At 34.9% G+C, this 19,456-nt stretch overlaps 1 protein-coding gene across 3 annotated transcripts in view; it reads left to right on the top strand.

Annotated features, from left to right (window-relative positions):
- Nucleotides 1-19,456, top strand: part of LOC149784288 (uncharacterized) — a 96,582-nt gene that overhangs the window by 43,643 nt on the left and 33,483 nt on the right. The window lies entirely within an intron of this gene.

Below are 19,456 nucleotides of genomic sequence, written 5' to 3' on the forward strand. Positions count from 1 at the left end.
TCGGTATGTCTCCCTCTTGCCGAAAATGTCAGCACCATATATATTTTGCAAGTAATGTAATGGGTATAGTAACACACACACGCACACACAAACACACTTTTTTTGGGGGGGGGGGGCGCCGAAAATATGCCGCCCCCCATTTCCAAAAAATTAAAAAGTATTTTATGTTTGTGTCTTTCCCCCTCAGATGTGTTGTATGTTTTATTTAAAACAAAATTTTATATAAAAAAATTTAGTTTGTAGATATTTTGATGGGGTATTTATGTTTCCATAGTGTTATCTAAAGGGTTGTTCGTCCGAGTCTGGTTTCCCTCACCTAGCTCGAAGTTCCTTCCCTTGAAATATTTTGTGACCTTTGCTATATGTCGCCTAGGTCTCAGTGTTTGCTATATGTAATGGTGCTATATTGTATGTATGCTATATTTTCTTTATGTTTGAGACAGCAAGTATAGATCAACTATCTTTCCCAGTTGTATTTCTTCCTTTATGATGTTATATTGTATCTTTTAATTTGTTTTATGGTTTTCTAATTTTGACGATGGAATGGTGTACTATTTAGATTTTGTTTAAAAAAAAAATAATTTCTCATTTTATTATTCGAGTGATAATATGATCGTTCCTCATAATAGGTTTTAAAGATGTTGATAGGTAGGTTACGCTCGATCCAAGGTTCACGCTTCTTTATTCTTTATGTGTTTCTCCTGGGTCGCATTAGGCTTCCTTCATTTAGTTTATCTGATTATGCTTTATTGAAAGATCCAAACGTATGTATGAGACCACATTATTGTGCAGTGGTCAACCATGCAGTGCGGGAGCTGTATGGATTTTAAGATATAGAAGTTAGTAGGGTTTTAAACTAAGTGTTATACAGTATGTATTTGTGTCTCTGTTTTGTCTGTTTATGTTCTACATGGCGTGTTTTCAAAGACTTTTGATGGGCCTGTCCACTTCGCTTAGCGCCATGTGACTTAGCCCCATGATGTCATCGCTATTTACTTCCCCCTTATATTTTCCCTGTATCCCTTACTATATATGTCTTTAGAATTTTTTTTTCATAGAAAGAAAAAAAAAAATAAATTACAAAATTCTTTTATTGTTTTCTTTCTTCCTTTCTTCCCTTTTCTCTTTTAAAAAAAAGTTATATGGGTTTCTTTGAAATATTTGAAATATAATTTGAAATTTTCTTTAAAATATGGCTGTTGTGGGGTGCGAGGAGGGGGTATGGGTATGGCATCAGCTCGCAATTGCGCTACGCGACCCTTCGGTCTGTCATACCTATTCCTCTCTCCCCCAATTCCAACATAAATTGCGTTATATCAGCCTGACGGTAAGTATCTGTTCGTCGTAAGACGTACTGAGTTCGTATTGTGGTTAATATTCTTATTTTTACGGCGTATCCTATTTAAAAATCTTTATCACCTGTTCACAGGATATCATCGTAGTTACTATATAGTCTATACATTTTTAGAACGATTTTGTTTTCGTAGTCTACATCTATGAATAAAATGTTATTTTTGTTATACTTATATTTTTTTTGCAAATTTCCATTATTAACTTTATCCTATTATGTTTAGTTTTTTTACATTGGGCAATCGTACGTAGTTTGGTGAAAATCGCTGTTTTACATAAAGGGCATTTCGGCATTATCCTGAGCATACGACGTTTGATTGCTTCTTCGTCTGTTAGCCAGGTGTTGTGCAGGTATTTAAAAAATTATACTTTGTGTTTGACAGATCTTATTTTCACCAATTTTTCCAAGTGTTTGTCCAATTTACCCCCCAGTTGTCCTGCTCTAATCTACATTTTATATTTTTGGTTACCTCCTCTCTAATCCAAGCGTCACTTTTACTTATTTCTATTTTCCATAAATCTGTTTTGTCTCTATATTTTAAAATTAGTTCTCTTATATATTTAAATTTGCGTGGCACTTCAATTTTTTATATTATTTTGTTATTTTTGTATATCTCTGGTCGGTTTCTCAAGGTGAAGCCGAACCAGTAGATGTACAGTGCTTCCCACGCTGTAGCCGGGTCTGATTGCAATTTTTTAATCTATTGATTATGTTAGTTAATTATAGTAGTAGGGGGCTCGGCAACCCCAAGCCCCCTTTACTTTTGGCCCTATATAATGTCTCTTTTTTTACATAATGCATTTTATGATTCCATATATAATCTATTATTTCCTTGTCTGTTTTGTTTAAAATAGTATTATCCGTATATATGGATTTAATTATGTAGTTAATATTTGAGTATAAATAAGTCTTGGCCACTTGGGCCCGCTGCATGATACGTAATGGCGCCATGGCCAGATTTTCATATTTTCTCTTATTTTGTTGATAATATGTTCATAGTTTTCTACAGCTTCTTTTCTTTTTTACCAAAGTAAACCCTTAGAGCCTTTACCGTGTCTCTCAGTAGGTGTGTGTGTGTGTGTTGGGGGGGGGGGCAATCCAGGGTGGTTGCCCCTCCAGTTAACTATTTTTAAGATTTCGTGCTTGTTGTGGTTTATTTTGGAACCCGACGCTTTACCAAATTTTTCAAATTCTTCTACTAGATGCATATAGCATTTCCCCTCTCTTATAAAGTTGGTGCAATCATATGCATGTTAGAGCATTTTTTATTCTTTTTTAGGTTTGGTATTTGTATGCCTTGCATTCAGGGGCGGATTAAGGCTCACTGGTGCCCTAAGCACCGACAAATCTTGGTGACCCCCTCCTTTCAACGTACACCTGGGAAGATAACCCTAGGGTGTACCATGATCAAGAAACAGAACATTATGATCAATTGGCACTAGTTTTATCAATTTGTTTTTACAAATCTTCATTCGCTTTTTTTTCTTTTCACCCTTTTCTCAACTTTGTGGTGCCTCCTTTGGCCCTGGTGCCCTAAGCAAGTGCTTAGTCTGCCTAATGGTTAATACGCCCCTGCTTGTATTTCTGGGTTGTTTCTTATCGTGTGACTTAGGATTTCTATTGCCATTACGTATTGTAGCATTGATAGTGGACATCCTTGTCTCACTGATCGTTTTATTTCAAATTATTTCGTGCATTTCCCGTTTAATTGTACACATGAAATTATCCCAGTTTGTAGGATTTTGGTCCATTTCAGAAACTGGGTCTGAAACCAAATTTTTTAAAAACATTCTTTATATAGTTTTGTTCAAATCGGTCGAAAGCTTTCTCCTGGTCGAAGAGTACCATAACACTCATCATACATGTTTCATTTATGTAGTTAATTATAGTTTTAATGTTTAAAATTTTGTTTTGTATATCCCTCCCCCACAAGTTTGATTTACAATAATTATTTTGTTTATCCTACCCGTTACTCTATTTGTTAAAATCCTACTTAAAATCTTATAGTCCGTGTTTAAAAGTGATATAGGCCTCCAGTTTTTAATCTCGTCTCTATCCCCTTTCCCTTTGTATATAAGTGTGATAACTCCCTCCCTCATAGATTTAGTCATTTTATTTTTACTTAAAAATATATTGTTATACAAAGCGTTTAAGATCGGGGTCAGTTCACCGTGGAACCTTTGATAGAATTCCACGGTGAGTCCATCGTTCCCTGGCGATTGTTGTGAGTGTAGATATACTTTTTGTGATTTCTTGATCTGAGATGACGTCATCACATTGGTCTCTATGTTCTGTTGATGTCATCTCACAGTCGACATTTTTTAAGTAGCTGTCGATTGTGCTGAAGTATATGTTCTGTGTGGTGTATAGTTCTTTATAATATTGGGAAATATTATTTAGGATATCTTCTTTTACAGTATGGGTTACATTGTTTATTTTGATTTTGTTTAAAATTGTATCACCCCCTTTTCTAAATTCTTCTCGTTTATATAAGTTTTTTGCCTTGTTGTAGATCTCTATAAATTTTCCCGCCCTTATTATTCCCCCCTGATTTTCGTCTTCTTCAACGATTATAATTTTGTCTGTCAATCGTTTTTTTTCTCCATCGTCGTTTGTTGTTTTGCTTAGTTCAAATTTGAGTTCGTGTTTGTCTTTTTCTGTTTTTCCGCCCTCTATTTGAGTACTGAATATATATTCTTTTCATTATGTTTTTCAAAAACATCCCAATCAATTATTATATTAATATTTTCTTCATTTTTGAAGGTTTCAATTTCTTTTTTTATTTTATTATTTGGCCCATATTTTTCTATTATTTTTTTTTTCATTTTTAGGTCAATAGTGAACATGAAATGGTCTGATAGTTTTTGGTTGGTTATTGCAGCATTAATATATATTAATGGATCATAAAAATTCCCGTAAAATTTATAAAACCTGCTAGACTGGTTTTATTTATAGTTAAAGGTAAATTCTCTTCTTAAAATGTTCAGTTTTCTATGAATGTCATGTAAATTGTGTTTATTTAATAAATTTACCATTTCAGTTCGGTATATTTTGTTACTTGTTAGGTCAGCCGTTCTGTCAATTTCGTCCCCTACCCAGTTGAAATCTTCCCCTATGATTAGATTTTCCATCGAATATTGTTGTAGGTAGGTATGTAAGTTTTCTTTAAAATTAGTTTCTTATTTTTATTAGCTGGCATGTACACATTTATAATATGGCAATTCAACATTTTAACATGTAGCAACCGTCCCTTAAAAAAATTCCCCCACCTCAAACCTTTACTAGCTTACTGCCTGTTTTATTAAAAAATATTATTGTTGCAACCCACTCTAATATCATTGTTTGTAAAATTGTTGCATATCTTTATTGCGTTAAGTTTGTCTTCTACTAAAATTTTGAATTCTGGCTTAATTCCATAGTGTGTTTCTTGTATCATTATTATCTCAAAGTTTGTTTCTTTGGCTATTTTGTCTGCTTTCGCTTTGTATATCCCCTTGCTGTTGATAGTAGCGATCCGGAAGTTTGTTTCTTCCATTTTTGCTTTACTCCCAGGTGCCGCATCACTTTTAAATATAATTTAATTGTATATATTTCAGTTAAAGTTATTATATTTACACACACACCAGCACGCTCGACAAAGAGCGCTTGAGTAATATACAGTTTGATACATCCTACATGGTAGTGGGCAGGAATATATATATAGGTCGCTATCCTTCTGGACCGAAGTAGTAATATTGTTCCAATGTTACCACTCGACGTCCTCGATTTGTGCTTCATCGTATTTGCAGTCTATACACTTAAAGTTACAATGGAAAAGTGTACATGAACATATTTATACCATAGACAGAGCCTTGAAGTACTACTTATTTCGGTTTAGAAATGTAAATTAAAAAAAAAAAAAAAAAAAAAAAATTATAAAAATAAAATAAAAACCCGGCTTGTGATAGTTCATTTCGATACATTTGCACAAGAGCATTTGACGTTCATTTTGATGTCAATATTATTTATATCGACTAAGTGCGATTTGTTTTCAAAGTTACTTTATTGCTGGTAGTGCTTCTGTTTTCAAGTTCGATATATAATAAAACCATGGAGCAGTAGTAATAAAACAAATCATGAACAGCAACCATCATCATCATCATCGGGATTATTATTATCGTATGTGTTGGTCACAGCTATGATCATTAATAAAAAGCGGTTGAAATATGAACAAGATTCCATCTCTTTAAATAGCAAATACCCTAGTAAAGTGTGTGTGTGTAATTTTTTACGTAGCTTTAAAAAAATGCAATCATATCGCTACCATGTCTGCATTGTGACAGTTTATAATGATGTGTAGCAATGTGGCATCATGCCACAAACATACAGCATTTTGTCCCACCCAATCCCATTATCCTGACACCTGTCCGACCAATCCGAACACTAACCTCTTAATGATGGGCGCCAAAAGAGGCAGCTGCTAGTGCCATTTTTACAAGTCTTTAGTATGATTCGGCCGGGGTTTAAATCCGCGACCTCTCGCATCCAAGGCGGACGCTCTGTAGAGACACTGCACCACCGGAGCGATCGCTTAACAAACAATGTACGATATTGGTTCCTGTTGTTCTTGACAACTCGACCTGGAGACCTACCTGAGGGAAAATGAAGGCGCATTATAAGGTTATAATATACGAATCCAGAATTTTTTTGATAATTATAATTTTCAAGAAAGTTAGTGCCTGTTAGAATTTGACAAAGTGTGCTTGCAGTAGCGTACTAAGGGGAGGGGGAGTTTACAACATACTTCGATGCTGACACTACTGATTTCAAGCATAAAATTAAAGCTAAACAACAGCATAACATGTTAATATATTTTATTAAGTACGTCTTCATTTGTCTTACCGTGCGCCAAATGCCTTCCTACACGAACATGTTCCACATAGGTAAATAAGTTGTACCAATCGTAAACGACCACCGATTTCGACATATTTGATATCAATTTATAGGTTTCTCATCAGTTTAAATCGATCTATGCCACACACACACACACACACACACACACAATAAAAAAATATGGCGAAAATGAATAATAAAAAGTTGCTATTTGTGACTCATTGTCGCTTGCGACTTTACCGATCTTCGTATCCTTGATGCTTCCATCCTTGCCGTTTAGGATGGTAGCACATAATTGGATGCTAATACTATAGATTTGAAGCATATAATTAAAGCTGTATAACAGTAAATAATATGTGTATGTATCTTATTAAGTAAGTCTTCATATATATGTTCGTGCGCCCAATGCCTTCCTATACGAACGGTTTCGATATAAACGAATAAGTTATACCAATAGTAAACAAACACCAATTTTGACAAATTTCATATTATTATATAGGTTTCTCATCAGTCTAACTCTATCTGTGCCAATAGACATGTGTTAACATGCAAAATACAAAAAAGTGTACTTTTTACTGAATATTGGGTTCGACTTTACTGATCTTCATATCCTTGCTACGTTCATACAGCGTTCCCGTTCTGCGATGGTCGCACATACTTCCATGCTAATACTATAGATCTGAAGCATAGAATTAAAGCTGTACATAATTATAAAATATGTGTATGTATCTTATTAAGCACGTCTTTATCTGCCTTTCCGTGTGCCTACATCTGACCTATACGAACGTTTTCCATATGGGCGAATAAGTCATACCAATCGCAAACAAAGAACGATTTTAATACGTTTGATATCAGTTGACAAGTTTTTCATGAGTCTAAATAGATCTGTGCCAATATAAATGGGTGAAAATGCAAAATAGAAAAGTTAATATTTTTCACTCAGTATCGCTTGCAACGTTACCGATCATCGATTCCTTGCTACGTCCATCTGCCATTCCCGTTTTGCGATCGTATCACATTTTTACGATGCTAATTCTATAAATCTGAAACATATAATAAAAGCTGCACAACGGTAAATAATATGTGTGTATGCATCTTATGAAGTACGTCTTGATTTGTACGTCCTTGCGTTTAGTGCCTTCCTAACCAAATATTTTCCATATAGGTGAATAAGTAATACCAATCGCAAACAACCAGCGATGTTGACAAGTTTGATATCAATTGATAGGTTTCTCATGAGACTAAGTCGATCTGCCAATAGACATGTGTGAAAATGCAAAATCAATCGTTTTGTTCTTTTTACTGAATATTGGATGCGACATTACCGATCTTCATATCCTTGGTACGTGAATCTACCATTGCCGTTTTGCGATCGTACCACATATTTCGTTGCTAATACTATATATTTGAAGCATGTAATTACAGCTGTACAACAGTAAATAATATGTGCATGTATCTTATTAAGTACGTCTTCATTTGTCTGTCCTTTCGCCCTCTCTTCCTATACGATCGTTTTCCATATAGGTGAATAAGTCATAACAATAGTAAATAAACCCGGATTTAGACAAATCTGATATCAGTTGATATTTTCTCATCAGTCTAAATCGATTTGTGCCAACATAAATGTGCGAAAATGCAAAATAAAAAAGTTTATATTTTTGGCTCGGTATCGGTTGCGACTTTAACCATCTTCATATCCTTGATACGTCCATCAACCATTGCCGTTTGCCACGGTACCACCTACTTCAATGTTAATAGTATAGATTTGAAGCATATAGGGAAAGCTATACAACAGTATATAATATGTGTATGCATCTTATAAAGTACATCTGTATGTGTCTGTATGTCAGCTCAATGTCTTTCTCAATGTGCGTTGTCCATATAAGCAAATAAGTTACAACATTAGTAATTTTTTTAAAAACGCGATTTAGAAGAATTTGATATCAATTGATAAGTTTCTCATCAATCTAAATTGATCTGTGAAATATATAAATGTGTGAAAATGCAAGTAAAAAAGTTGATATTTTTTACTCGGTGTCGCTTGCGATATTACGGATCATCAATGGATCATCATATTCTACCTACGTGCCTCTACCCTTGCCGCTTTGAGATGGTACCATATAATTCGATGATAATCATTTGAATGTTAGTGCTCCTAGATCTTTACAACACGAACGTTTATCTTAGAGTCGAATAAGTCATACCAATCGTAAGCACACAAAGATTTTGACAAATCTGGTATTATTTGATAGGTTTCTCATCAGTCTAAATTGATATATGCCTACAGAAATGTGTGAAAATGCAACCTAGAAAAGTTAATATATTTTACCCATTATCCTTTGCGACTTTACTATTACCAATCTTATATTCTTGTTACGTGCCTCTACCATTGATGTTTTGCGATGGTATCACATATCTCGATGCTGATACTAATGATATGAAGCATATACTTAAGCAATAAAACAGTAAAAGTTATGTGTATGTATCTTAAGTACATCTTCATTTCTCTGTCCGTGCGCCTATATCCTTGCAACATGATCGTTTTCTATAAGGCTAAATATGTCATGTTAATCGTAAAAAAACCCCAAAGATTTGGACATATTTGATATCCATTTATTGGTTTCTCATTAGTCTAAAACGACCCGTGTCAATATAAATGTGTGAAAATGCTACCTTGAAAGTTGCCTTTTTTGTCTCGGTATTGCTTGAGACTTACCGATCTTCATATCTTTGCCACTCGCTTCTACCCTTGCCGTTTTTTGATGGTTTGTATATAATCAAATAAGTCATGCCAATTGTAAAGAACCACCGATGTTAACACATTTGATATCAATTTATAGGTTTCTCATCCTCCAAATCTTTCTGTTTTTAAGAAACGTTTTTCTAATTCAACTAACGGGTCATCACGCTAAAATTATGCTACTGACAAATGTCATCTTAATATCCTACATACTAAACTTAGATAAGCAGGTAGTCTCCTGAATTCCGACATTTACATGGTGAATTTAGTTAACTCTTTCACGTGTGCATGTGCTTATGATAATGAAGAAGTTGAGCACTTTGTCTATTGCCCCTTACCTAATGCCAAAGATCCCTGCTCTTTCGCTCTACCTTTCAACACACTTCTTGGTTAAGTCTAGATTTATCATTGAAAAGTGACGTGACTACCCAGCTACAATAAGATGTCTTTCTGCTTGTGTGATGATCCGTTAGTTAAATTAGAGAAACGTTTCTTAAAAATAGAAAGATTTGGAGGATTTCGGATAGCATCAGGGAGAGAGTTCTAAAGACGAATCGTATATGGTAAAAGGTCGTGTGAAAATATAAAGTTTGGTAGAGATTGGTGTGATACTTTGAGAGTAACGTAGACGATAATTAGATGCCTCATATCTCCTTTGTGGAAGAAGTTCGCTTAAATAGTTAGGTACTTGAGTATTTATAATCGAATACATAATGCATAATCTCTTCCTTTTCCTTCGTTGTGCAAACCAAAGAGTTTCCGCATAAAGAGACTATCGAGAAGAATTAATGGGTATAGATCTGGAACGATCCGTGCATCTTCCATCTGATTTTCCCCCCTTTATTCTGATCTTTCCGAATCTTCAATAGAGCAATTATCCCAGACTCCAGAAGTATATTCTAAGGTTGGACTTATGAATAGTGTATATAATTTAGCCGAAGTCAACAATTAGTCTGTATTTAGACGGTAGTGTTTTATCTCCTTTCTTATACATCGGTATGTCATACGCTAGCTTGCACTATGTTAGGAACACGCTGGCTGGGAGTGATTTATTTAAACGTATTTGCAATGGAACATACATTTCTTCAACTATACTTGTACAAGTTTATTACTTATTGGATTGGTTCCAGCGGTTTTGTTTAGGTCAAGACTAGTTATTACATCAATAATTTCTTGTTTATATATAATGATGGCAGAAATAAAAGTTTGATTTCTAACTTCAAAATGCGGTAACTGTTTATCATAATTTTTTAAACGTGTAACATATCAAACTTGCGAGTTCAACAGATCGCACTTCTCCTGATCACTTTTTGCAAATTTAGATGATCATTTCGTACGTTTCAGTGGAAGTAATAGGTTCCATGTCTTTGTAGAATGTACTTGTTATCTCATTATTTTCCAATAAGGTCGAGGATTTGATCCGATGGCAGGGGTTGAACCTGCATCCTTTCGGTCGCAGGTCTGAGACGCTAACCACTGAGCCAATGTGGCTCCTCTTAAGATTAATATACCCATATGATATTTTCCAGTATCATACGTAACTATATGATACGTTTAATAACACCCAATAACTCAGCAAATGCCGGCATGACGACATATGAATTGAAGGTGTAATGACGAATGTAATTTAAAGTCAATTATGTAACCTATTTTTATGCTTTTTATTGAATATCATTTCTGTCATGTGATACACATAACATAATCTTACATTTAAGATTATTTAAAATGAAATTTATGAAATTCATTAAATAGTTTCAATCTTTTGCGACTCTCGTAAAAGATCCTTCATTGTTGTTCATGTAATTTTACATGTCATTATATTCCTTTATTGATTTGCACTTTGGTTATACAAAAGAGACAACTTTGTTACAAAAGAGACAACTTTGTTACAAAAGAGACAACTTTTGCAATTTAAAACTTATTTCATCTATACTACACTAGTATAGCTCATGAAATGAAGGCAGTTTACTTGGCCTCTAATTCATCTATAGGGAATGATACCTGCGGGAGACTGCTCTATCTGATCAGTGTGTAACTATGGAAACGGTAATTTAGTGACCTCTTCTCCAGCATCGAGCTTTAGGTTAAGACTGAAATTCGTTGTCTTATGTAATGTTCTGTCTCTGCAGTTTAAAGCTGGGAGAATTATACAAAGAGAAAAGCAAGTAAACCCTTCTGTAAACGGAGCAAACTCGCACTTTTACATTGTAAAACTAATTTCTCTTACAATCATTTATGAATAATTAAAAATTACTGAGTAGTAACTAAGAATATATAAATTCTTTAGATAGAGACCCAAATTTCATTTTTTAAATTATCGTATTTTTTTATGTTTACTTTCCAGATACATTTTAAAAAAATTTCTCAAGAAAATATGAAATCTAACAAAAGATGAACGAAAGTCGTATTATTTTGATTTTTTGTAAAGAGCAAAGAAAGAAAACTATTGATGACATAACCTTTCATCATGACATATACACACTAGCCTCCACAGAAGTACTTTTATGACAGTACGGTTAAAATAGAAATAAATATGCATATCCAGTTGTAAACTTTCCCGATTTATGACTAAACATTTATACTGTGATAGGGTATTCTTAGTAAGTAAAATGTGTATTATACAATAAATGAATAGTAGGTATTCGATGAATGGACTGCATGCATTTCAGGTGCAGTGGCTACTCAAGATTATTTACTGATGCACAAACTAGTTAGAGTTGTCATACTGGTTGTCATTCCAGGGATACTGACAGTCAGTGATTTCCACCTTGTAAAATCTTTCCTCTAGGGCGGACAATAATAATAGTTTCTGAAGCTGATTTTATTAGCAATGGTTTGCAAAACAACAACAAATATCCTTGTGTTTTATCAACTCATTATGGTTCCGCTGCTTTGATAGAACAAAAAGGAATGCTCTTTATTGTTTTATGAATGTTATGCCCTGTGACAATGGCCAACATTATGCAGGTCACGATCACTTTGGCATAAACTTATTTTATGCATGGCAGTTGGAAACTACGAAAATCTTCTTAGAGGCGAGCTGTATAATCGGCAATTACATTGTTATTCTGAAAGAGTTCTGATAACTAAATAAAAAAGTAGATAAATAAAAACACCAACTTTTATCATTAAAAGTTGCCAAGTGTTGTTTATACATTGTACGTGGCGTAATTCGTAAGTTTACTCGGCATCTTTTCAACTCAGTAACGCCTGGTAACGGTCATAATTTTACCTAAATATGTGGGTCCTTTGAGAGCATCGTAAATGTATGGAGGAAAAGAAATTGTCTTTTATGCTCATCTCAAAAGATTTGTTTGTATTTCTGCGAAATAGTCATGCCTAACCAAAGAATAGCAAAGAAAATCCCCCCCCCCCATTGTAACTACAAAACCTTGAACAAGTGCGAAGTTACCAGTTAATTTTATTGTTTGTTTCTATTTTTCAAGTTGTCTTCGTGTGTGTAAATTGAAAGCTTGTTATTACTAGTCAATATCGTCAATCATATTTGCTCCATTATTCCATGCAGATAAGAAAGGAACTAATTTTGTGTTGAATTTGTGCCCCCACCCCCCACCCCACCCCGGCACGGTACAATAAACAAACACTTGATTGAAAATAAAATAAAAGAAACTAACCTTGCATTGTTATAATGTATTCCTTCTTTTTTCATCATGCGAAATTTAGAGAACAAAATATATCAACGAACTCCGTAAATGTAGCGGATGCCGGCATGCGTATGCATCCTTACTGTGTGTGTATCGCTAATGTCAAATAAAAAAAAAATATCGCAAAAGAAACGAAAATATCACCAGATTGCTTGAAGGCGCCTGCCATTCACGCATGATAAGTTACAAGGTGCAAACGGACCAAGATTGTATTGTATCCAGGTTAACTATACGACGATATCTCGCAAATAAAAAAAAAATCATTATTTTAAAGAACATACAATGTGACTGCAAATGATAATCTTTCGCTAGTATGGGTTACGAAAGTATTATTATTTATTTCTTTTTTTGGGGGGGGGGGGGACGCACCAGACAGATGCACCCCCCACCACAAAAAATAAAGTGTTTTCATGTACTCTTGTATACCCCAAGATGTGTGTGCTTGTTTAAAGTTTTAAAAAAAGAATTTTGATCAAACGTTTAGTTTATAATTAGTCCCAGTGTTTTCTAAAGGGTAGTAGTCTGAAACATGGGTCTTATTCCCATTTTCAGATTTCATATCCTTGATTTTTAGTGATCTTTGCCAAGGATTTCCTATGTTCCGTGTATGCTGTGTGTATCAATGCTATGGTGTGTGTATGCTACATAGTCTGTGTATAGGGACAGCAATACTATGTCAAATTTGTCCCTGTTGTCTTAATATATATTTTTCTATGGACTTTTCAAATTTATTTGTTTGTCCTGGTATAAATTTAGTTGCTTTTGAATTAATTTCAATTTAGAATTCCGGCGAGATGAACGGTATACTACCAGTTGAAATTAAAATAAAACCTATTGTTTTATGTGAGTGACTATGGTGTGGCGTTTCTCACATTAAAGTCTATTTTCAAAATGAGGCAGGTTGTATTCGAGTCAGGGTCCGCACTTTCTTTAATTATTTGTGTTTCTCCCAATTCGAGTTAGGCCTCCTCTCTAGTATTTCATTTATAATGTAAAAGAAGTAAATATCCAACCCAAAACCCCTTAGGAAGCTTTATACATTTACGGGTTTGGTTTTAGCATGAAGTGACATCTACAAAAATAATAAACTGGTAAAAAGACTAGAAAAACCAAGGACCTTTAGAAGTATAAAGGAACTTTTATGTAAATATAGGGAAAATGAGGAACTTTGGGGAATTGAAACTAAGGAAACATATAATTGGATAAGGGAAAACTTAACCTCTAAAATTAAAAATAAAGTAGAGGAGGAAATATCTCGGTTAATTGGGACAGACCTTGGAGGTACTGGACCAACATCGGCTCTCCAAAAATACAAAGCTTGATATTCAAATATCTACACGACATATGGCTGACTGGTAAAGTGGCACTCCGAAGGAGAATGATACGCATACATGTAAAATATCTCATGTGCAAATGTGCGAACTCCACAAAATATCATGCGATAGCACAGTGCGAGTTTAGGAAACAAGACAGGATACAATTATTATGGAGATATCCAAGAAATAAGAATACAGAAGAAACCAAATTTTATATCAAGATGGCAACTTTAACAAAAATTTAATAGGAAAAATAACAGATTACATAACTAAAACCATGATGGCATGTGACCAAGTCATAAACATAAAAAAATGAATAGGCCAATTTTTTTGTAATCCTTTCAAATTAATTAGAAAAAAGACCTTCTAGGAAGATTTGTGAATGGGAGGGACGGGGCTGCAAAGGGTGAAAAGAAGGGGAGGGAGATGGGGCAATGGATAGTCTCCCCTTAAAGGGGACCACCACAAAGTGAACCCTTGCCCCCATACCCCCACCCCGGATTGGAATCTGCTGTAGCCGCCACCCTTTTAATTTCTTATAAATTTTCCTAAAAAGCTTCAGTTTCTTTTTATTATCCATTAAAATTAAAATTAAATAATTAAATAGACTTTAATTATATTACGCAACCTATCACAAATCTTAATTATCGGGACAGAGAAACTATATGGGAAAAGTACGAGATAATGACGTCATGGGCTATGAAAGAGTCGGGGAAAACACCCCATATAGGAAACTTTACATACAAACACGAAAACAAAGGATCTAATAAGTCTCTCTTCTAATTCTATTCGCTCTAAATGTGCAGCTCTCGCACTGCACGGTAAATCCCCACTGTGTGTGTGTGTGGGGGGGAAGAACAACCATTTTTAGAGATTTTGGCAGAAATCCAATGAATAATTTGAGACGGCCTAACTCTAGGTGGGAGAAATACAAGCAAATAAAAACGTGTATGGACTCCAACTCGAGTACAGCGGATTTCAATTTACAAATTCAATATGTGAATAATGACACAATATATTTGCACACAGAACACATTAAGGTTTTTTTTTCTTAATTAAATTATAATACACCGTTACTTCGCCAAAATTCCAAAATATATTAAATAAATAAAAATAAACCTTTTCTTGATCCGATTATAAGGTCCTAAGATTACTGGGGAGATTTGGGGAAAAAAAATATAGGATATCCCAACATGGAAGCAAAATATAGCATACACAAACTATAGCATATATACATATAGCACACACGGGATATAGGCGACCTCTAGCCAAGGTCAACCAAGAGTATAGGGAAGGGATTTCAAGTCAGGTGATGGAAAGATGGAAACCTATTCGGAAAAACAACCCTATAGATAAAACTAAGTTTAAAAAAAAATACCCCGTTAAAAATTAGAATTAAATGTTTTTTACCTAAATTCTTTTGCATAATATAAAACATACAACACATGGGGGGGGGGGAATAAATACACATAAAACACCATAATTTTTTGGAAAAGTGGGGGGGATCTGTCTGGTGCCCCTCACCCCCCACGCACCCCAGTACTTCGTCTTGTGGGGATAAATGTACGTCATTTCCTGCTGGCGTCCTCTATAGGTGGAAAATCGTAGCTAAGTAACAGTGATGTATACTTTTATTTCGAGAAATTAAATTATTTTTTCTGTACACTTGATAGTTTTTTTTTTTTTGGTTCTTTTTGTTCAAGTATAACTACTTTTAATCATGTTATGCAAATCTGATGCAAAAAGAAAAATGTTGGTGCATGGCCGGTAACTTTTATTCGTCATGGCAACGGAAATTAAATTCCGCGCATGCGCATTTTGTGTGGGAGCACAAAAAACCCCACACAAAAACAAGCAAGTGAATGCAAACATCTACTAAAACAAGCCATTATGTGAGAACTTGGCCTGAAAAGAGCAAATATAGGTACTATAAAATGTTGTCTAGTCTCGGATTTGACAATCCTTATTTTTTTATGCTGATGAAACATTTTTCAGTAGAATTTTTTATCCTACAGTTTAAATGCCTATATTTACTGTTTATAATCATACCTGTTCAAATGTACTGGTCACATATAATAATATCGTCGAAATATTAACTAATACCATGCTGGATTTAAATAGAATGTCTAAATGATCATAAAACTAAAGGTGTAATTGATTATAACCAATATATATTTTTTGCAATAACAAGATAATGAGATCCGAACATTGACCAAACAGTACTTAGAGAAATTCAATATCGATTAGTTCATCCTCAACCTCCAACTGATATACTTTATTGCAAGGGGTAAATGGTACCCTATTGAAATGGAACCGTATTGAAAGACGTGTTAGGATAAAAGATACCATTGTTAAAGAATATTCTGACCGACTGAGATCTCAACATCGTACATCATAGCTGAAAACAGTGCAAGCCAGTATACATATTTGCATTATGCTCACGCAAGAAATATTGTATCAACCAAAGGGGTTTCTTGACCGAGCGATGTCAAGCCCTTGCGCGAATCCCGCTACGAGTCATAAGTTTCCCCTGATTCAAAGGAATCCTGTACAACTACTTCTGCAAACTGGAAAGTCCAACGCGTCCATTCTGTCAATAATGTTACTCTAATTAATACATGACTACAAATCCCAATTTCCCAATTGAATGTCAAGGTCACAACTACAAAGCTTCTCTTCGTTAACTTTCCGTAACTTACCACCAGTATTTCACGCCGTGAAACTATACAACTCAACAACCTAATACAGGGAACCGTTTTTACTACGCCACCTTAGGCCATTTAAATCATGATTTTTTTGCTTAATTACGCCTGTAACTTTGTAATATATTTACCACCATAGCAACAATAAATGGCGCCTGCCGACGGCGGAACAGTCCTTTCCTGTTGATTCCATTGTATAATTTACCAATCTCCAGTCATAAATACTGCACCTGGAGTCACACGATCAATTCACGCAACTAGATTTGAATAGGGACTACTGAGTGACAGGGACACTCATGCGGCTCTGACCTGAATTCACCAAAAGTAAACCATGTCATCTTGAAACTCACTTACACTTCACTCCGTAACGTTTGCCCCTAGTAACTGGCTAATTATTTCGGTCTAAAGACTATAATCCCAGCACCGACTTCCCATATTCAAGCAAGTATATAATGAATCCTTAAAATGGAGAGCTGTAAACAAATGCGCATACTCCAAAATATATTACAATATTATACATACTTTGGAATTTTATTAACTATTTTTGTTTATATATTTTCATTGTACTCGTGAATGGGCAATGTGATTTTGCGTTCTGCCTTGCTTATAAAATGTATTGTCTTTGGTCAACAAAAGTTGATTTAGAGTGGATAAGAAAAGAAGTCTTGTTAAACGATGATGGAATTAAATAAACACTGGGGACAATATCGTACGTTGCATCAAAATGATAACACATAAATCGCAGAGATTAACTGAGATTTTGCTTAACGGTCAATCAGTCCGCACTCGCAGTAGGGAAATAAGTGAATAATGCAAAAGCCGACCATTGTCTGATAATCGACGTACATCTGCCACAGCCATATATTGTAAAAATCCCATTACTACAGGTAAAAAAGAATTAACTACAACTGCTTCTTTGGGGCGTCATGTGTGACCAGTGTATATTAGTATTGTGTTAGAAAAATATTGCGACAAACCAAAGTAAAGAAAACAGTCACTTTTATCAATCAGTCCATATCGTTTTACAAATTATACTGATACTGAATAATTGACTTCAGTAGAACTCAGAAGAATGTATTCCTGTAAGCACATCACGATTGCGGTGTTTGTACATTTATATAAAGTGGGATCATTTTACAAGCAAAGTATACATTTAAAAATTAATACTACAAATGAGACAACACATAAGTACATACGGATTATAATCGTGAGATGGCAAAGAATGGTTCATATGTTGAGAGGTAACCAATACACCAACAAAATAAGAGTTCGTAAGAACATCTTATTTCCTTCTAAGATATACTTAGCCATAATGCAAATTGTTTCATAATATGAAACATTTAAACATATTCCGACCATGCTGGAAACAAAAATAGTAAATTTAATTTAGTTTAGAGTAAACTGTAAGTTAGTTCTTTCCTTTTGGCATGGTGTCTGAATAAAAAAGTATATCTCTCAAATTTGCTAACCACTACACTGTCATTATGTAATTAGATACCTAATTGTTGTACCATGGTTGTATACATATATCTATAAATATATATAGTTTTGTGGACATGTACGGTTGAATAATACCATCCCGTGTTTGTGTAGGACAATGCGTACATCACAATCGCACTCATAAATTTGAATCAATACCACCTCATGAATGGTTAGGGGCCGTCCATTTAGTATGTACGCATAGAGGGGGGAGGGGGGTAACCTAAATGCATAGGCTTGCGTATGGAGGTATGCTGATAATAAATGTACGCATTTAAGGGGGGGGGGGGGCGCTGAAACGTCGAAAATAAGTTGTATAATACGTATCCTGTTCGACTTGGTTCAGTAGGCTTTTGCATTTTAGCGGACACAAGACAAACTTGTCCCACCCAGTCACACTATCCTGACAACAGGCCGGCTAATCCGAACACTAACCTCTTAATGATCGGCACCAAAAGTGGCAGCTGCTAGTACCATTTTTTATGTCTTTAGTATGATTCGGCCGGGGTTTGAATACGCGACCACTCGCATCCGAGGCGGACGCTCTATAGACACATTGCACCATCGGAGAAGTCGCTTAGAAAAGAATGTACGATACTGGTTCCTGTTTTTCATGACAACTCGACCTGGAGACCTACCTGATGGAAAATGAAGGCGCATTATAAGGTTATAATATACGAGTCCACAAAATTATTAAAATTATAATTTTCCAGCAAGTTAGTGTCTCTTAGCATTTGACAAAGTCTGCTTGCAGTAGCGTACTAAGGGGAGGGGGGTTACAACATACTTCGATGCTAATACTACTGATTTCAAGCATAAAATTTGGACATGAGGATGTTGATGACAAAAATGAGAATGTTGTATTTGAAGGTGTAGTTAGACGTAGAACAAGGCGCTTTTATGTGGGTGGCATTGGCGTCAAATCTACTGCTGAAGGCCTCGGTAAATTCTTGAAAGAATACGATATAGATCCGTTATCCATAAAGTTTATCCACAGTAGACGTAATTGTCTATCGGCCAAGCTGACTGTATATAATTCAGACTGCGACACTGTTGAAAATGATGTAACATGGCCAAAAGGTGTTTATGTAAGAAGGTTGTATGGGAATCAGTCTTGGCGAGACAGGTTTAGCAATCGCGATCAGGAGGCAAATGAAGGTGCAGGATGCGATATTCTGTGACTAGGGTGACAGTTAATTGTTCATAAATTTGCCATTATGTTCTGTCGTAAGTTAATGTGTTTTGTCATCTTTGTCATTTTAGTCCTGCTTTCACGATGCATAAGTATTAATATGCCTATATTGCAAGTTAATATGAATCTTAATATACTG

The sequence above is a fragment of the Sinohyriopsis cumingii genome, chromosome 14 (assembly GCF_028554795.1).
Source record: "Sinohyriopsis cumingii isolate HCF-2022 chromosome 14, ASM2855479v2, whole genome shotgun sequence".
Classification (NCBI taxonomy): Eukaryota; Metazoa; Mollusca; class Bivalvia; order Unionida; family Unionidae; genus Sinohyriopsis; species Sinohyriopsis cumingii.